This window comes from Uranotaenia lowii, unplaced genomic scaffold (genome assembly GCF_029784155.1).
Source record: "Uranotaenia lowii strain MFRU-FL unplaced genomic scaffold, ASM2978415v1 HiC_scaffold_12, whole genome shotgun sequence".
Taxonomy (NCBI): Eukaryota; Metazoa; Arthropoda; class Insecta; order Diptera; family Culicidae; genus Uranotaenia; species Uranotaenia lowii.
The window spans coordinates 122511-127555 of record NW_026597188.1 but is presented as its reverse complement, the minus strand read 5'-3'; positions in this window follow the sequence as shown (position 1 = coordinate 127555).

Genomic DNA, 5045 nt, shown 5'->3' with positions numbered 1-5045 from the left:
ACAGTGAGGGCACGTTTGTCGCTGGCCTTTGTAGCTTAGCGAAGTTGTTTGTCCGCCGATCACGACGAAAGAGGGAATGTTGGCATCCACAATCATGCGAGCAGATCGAACACCAGTCGATACTCCTCCCAAGAGAAATTTCTCGTCCCACAGTACATCTCGCACCGATAGGACTTGGCCATAGTCTCGCAGAAACATGGCTATGTCTTCGTTTGAAACAAACTCCGTCAAATCAAACAATCTGACTTCGACTGCTCCATCTTCCATTATGATGCGTACTTTGTACGGTTTGCCTTCCACCACGATCTCGTGTTTGTTGTCATGTTCCTCGATAATACGCTCGGCGAGCTCGAGGTCAGTCACCTTTACATACACACAACCGAGACGCCTATTCGGTTGCAGTTGTATCACGTTTTCACGAGTGAGTCCAAGTTGCTGCCCGATGAAATTATGAATTTCTTCATACAGCGGAGCTTTGGGTGCAAGGGAGAAATCGATGCGAAATGTATTTTCGCGTCTTCCCATCGCGAAATCGAAATGCGCGCGTTGCTACACACACGACACTTGATTCGCGGTTTTGTCTATAACGTACTTCTTATCCGTAAAATAATCTGTTCTCGCTCTTCCGATAAACACGACCGATCCGCTCGTAAACTGAGCGCAAACTGCGCAAAAAATTCCTTTTTGAACTCTAGGGATCAATTGAACCCTTAATAAACATTTTAGAAAAAAATTATCTTCAGAGTCGCAAGTCGCATGAAGATGTTCAAGTCGCATTTTGTGAAATTTTTCAAGCATAGTTTAATAACTCAAAAAAATATTTTGTTAAATTTTTTGAGCTTATAGGAATGTTGTTTTGCTCCATTTAACACATTTTTTTAGAACATTTGATCCTTGTAAGTCATTCCAGTTTCGAGATTTAGGTAAGAAATCAAGTATCTCCAGGGATCAAGTATCCTACCCTAAGGAAGAATGCCCCTAAACTCCACACCGTTTTCCTTTCAAAGCACTTCAATAGGTCTCATAAGGCTGATATCCTTATTTTGATTGGAATTGGAATTGTCGTTTTTTGAAAACTGTGAAGAAGTGATGATAAGTCAGAAAAAATGTTTTTTTTTGCAGAAGGAGAACAATGTCCTAAACTTATCATAAATGAAATAAATTTGTTTGAGTTAATTTGAAGGAAAATCATCATCCAAAAAATCCTTGATTTATTTAATGGAAAAAAAAACTGGAGATATTTTTTTTTATCATATTTACTAAAAATCGCCAGAATCTCTTTAAATAAAGAAAGAATTTGTACATTTGTCCTCAAATACTTAGAAGCTATTGAACCTATTGGTTTTCTTTAAATTCGATGGGGACCTCCCTTTTCTTTGGCGGGAGGAGCCTTTGTATACTGAAAACTATCTGAACATGTAAATTTATGCATTTTCAAAACCTTTCATGTGAATCACTTGTCAATAGATTAATTTAACCGATTTTTCGTATTTTACAATTATTTTGTATAGGACCCCTTCTTCCCTCCTCCCTCCCTTGAGTGCGACGGATTCAAAACTCCACAGATACCATTTTTTACTCAAAAAACTATTCCATGGCAAATTTCATATCAATCGGTTCAATAGCTTCTGAGTTCTCGAAGAACAAATGTAAAATTTCTCTCTATATTTATAGAGATTTAGACGATTTTTAGTAAATTTCATGCTACGATTAAAGGGTGTTCGGATCAAAAAGGTCTGACTAAATTGCGTGTAAATCGATTGTTTGTTTATTTAAAAACATCATAGTAGCTTTCTTTTTTAAATTCAATATGGATAGTAAAGCGCGACCTAGCCTCTGAAGAATGTACAGGTTTTGCTGACGGCTTAATGAGCCACTCCCTGAGGAGACCGTCAGTCTGGTTATGGTTTGCCCTTCCAATGAGACCCACCAAAGGGCGAGTTTTTCCTTCTTCTGCTATACTTCTCCTAAAACGACCGTTCCCAAAAAAGGCTTCGAAAAAACTTCAAAATATCAGAAAAACTTAAATTGATCACAAAAATAGACCAAGTCGGCAAAAAAGATCTGACATTGCCGCTTAGCATCAGAAGTTGAGCGTCTGCCGACCACCAATCTTAGTCGCTTTTCAAATTAGAGTCTGCATAGTTGCATAGTTAGTGTTCGTGCATATCCCTTACGGCATTAAATTACAATAAAGGGCCAACGACCCGAAAAACTGTAGGGGAGAGTGAGAATACTTGATCCCTGGGGATACTTGATTCCTTAGCTGTATCTCGAAACTGGAATGTCCTTCAAGGATCAAATGTTCTAGAAAAATGTGCCAAATGGAGCAAAACAACATTGCTTAAAGCTAAAAAAAAATAACAAAATAATTGTTTGAGTAGTTGAACTATGTTTGAGAATATCAGTCGTTCGAGCGTAATATGAACTTCATACTACCATATTTTCAAAGCAATGGAAAACTCCCAACTTTCTTCAGGAAAAGTCTTCTAAAATCTTGATTATGGGTTCAATTGATCCCTAGAGTTAAAAACGATATATTCTTCTTCTGAATTGATAAATAAATAGCGCCTTTAAATATGCAATGTCATTAGCGTTGAGACAACGTTAAAGAATTTTCTTCTCCTGTCGGTTATAAATTGTGAAATGAGAACAAACATGACCAAAATAGTCAATTGACATTCTATCTTGGGGTTTTGTTTGATTTTTCCAAGGATTAGGGCTTCCTGAAAAAAGGATTAAGTCTCCTTCAATAGTAAGAGGATCAAGTCTCCCTTAAATTCAAAAATATCGCAATTTTTTTACTCCCACGAAAATGCTTCTATTCCATCTACGGGTTCATGTATCGTTTCTAATTTTTGGAGCATAGAAACTTGAAGTTACACGCTTTCAGAAAATGTAAAAGGGTGCGAGTTGCTAAATTTTTCCAAAAAGATATGGTGAAAATAAAAAAAAGGGATCAAGTATCCCCACTCTCCCCTACACAATTCAGTACCCACCAGGGGTGCCAGGTGGTTTCATCAAAAATCAGGACAACGCGAAGTTAAAAATCAGGATTTTTCAGGACACCTCTTGATTCATAAAATAATAAAGGTTTCTGCTTAGATTGCATAAATAAAGGCGCAATACAGGTGCTGTAAACGCCTTGATTTATGCAACATCAGTACGCAGTGTGTTGGCTGGCCGGTAGTTCATATCGCAAAACATCATATGAATATCATCTGAACCGAAAATTACCATGTGTGAAATGAGTTTAACTATTTTCTAATCTATTTATTCGATTTTCTCATAGTTTAACTACAAATTCGATCAAATTTAAGAAGTTTTTATGAAAATCAGGACAAATCAGGACATTTCAAGGATAAATTTCAAAAATCAGGACAATTCGAGAGTTTTTGAAAAATCAGGACGGTCTCTCGAAAATCAGGACAAATCCTGATAAATCAGGACACCTGGCACCTCTGGTACCCACCCAAATTTATGCGCATAAATATATTGAGGGAAACTTACTTACAGCATCTGTAGTTTGATGTGGTGTTGATGCAGGCTGTTTCGGTGTCGTTTTCTATCGGCTCATCGGGAAATCAGGCTCGATTTGGAGATGTTTTGTCGAACATGTGATGTTGTTTCCGCTCTAGCGGAACCTAGTGGTGTTGTCGCTCGATGTGGAACCTAGATGTTGTTGTGCTGGCCTTCTTCATCGAATGTCGCGACTATGGTGGGAAACTTATTTTACGGGTGTTTCCGTTTAATTTCGAATCTCGTGGTTGTTGTGAAGGAATCCGAAATTGTGTTGTAACTGTGTTACAAGAATTCAGTACTATTGATAAAGAAATAAAGATAAGATAAAATGAAAAATTCAATTTAAATATTTAAATTAAAAAGCGAGTCTTAAGATCCCTCGATTCTCCTAAGCGACACTAGCGCCAAACGCTAAAATTTTAAGTCTTGTCATACATTATGCAGAACTAACCAATCAGGAATCGACACGAGATTGCGCGAATTAAGTTGAGGGAGATACGGGTTATTGCCGCCAAAAACCAATTCAGTGGTCTCATTAAAGTGGTCACCCTGAAGTGATAAGGTGTGCGAAGAGCCTCCTGGAAAAAGATCTGGTATCTTAGTGACCACGCTGTGCGTGTGAAACAAACCTCGTGAGGTAAAAACGAAACTTAGCTTTGAGAAAGCAAATAAATTCTAAGCTAATTGTTTCATTTGAAGGATAACCTTCAAATGAAGGTTTTGGTCTGGGGCTCATCGTCAAATACGAGCCCATTACCCCGCCGCATCGAGGAGTTTGGTTGTCGGATCTCGAAATAAAGTTGAACGCACTTCGGAACCGGATACGACCGATTGGGAAACCCTGCATCAAAGGAATCTCTTCAGTGTACCGCCGGGAGCTCCCTCGGCTGACAGCATCGTTACTGCAAGGGGTGATTGTCACGAATAGTTACGCTCCTTCCGCCGCCGATGAACGTCACCACGTGTCGGAGACACAAACCACGTAGCAGAAAATCACAGGTGACGTACAGTACTAAACCAAACCTGGCTAATAGAATAAATTCCGGCGTTTAACCTAACACTTGGGTAGTGATTTGCCGAAATAAGGTCCCTGAATTTGGTTCGATTAGGAATTTTGAATTCGTTGGAATTGTTGCCCTAAAATCGCGTTTCAGTTTCTCTTTCGTTGGTCTTCATTTGTATGTCGAGAATTAAAAACCTCCTAAGAGTCTCACCGGGCCTTTAAGACTCGCAACTTTGCGGCAGCTTGCTGCCTGGCGCGAAAGCAAAGTTGTTGCTTTCTTCTTGATCGTTACAGTGTTGGGGTTCCATACTATGTTGACAGAATTTGGGTTTCCGGCGGGATTTGCTCCATAAAAAGTTGGTCCGCGTGGTGAATCTTGTTGTTGAGCCAGGGGAAGGTGTTGTTGGTGCGTACGTCTCGGGTGCTTTTCGTTTCCTTCTCTCAAGGAAACCTTTTGAAGAAAGCGTAAGGGATTATCTACTGTGTGCACGTTTCCCTCCCACAAACTTTTACCTTTTTT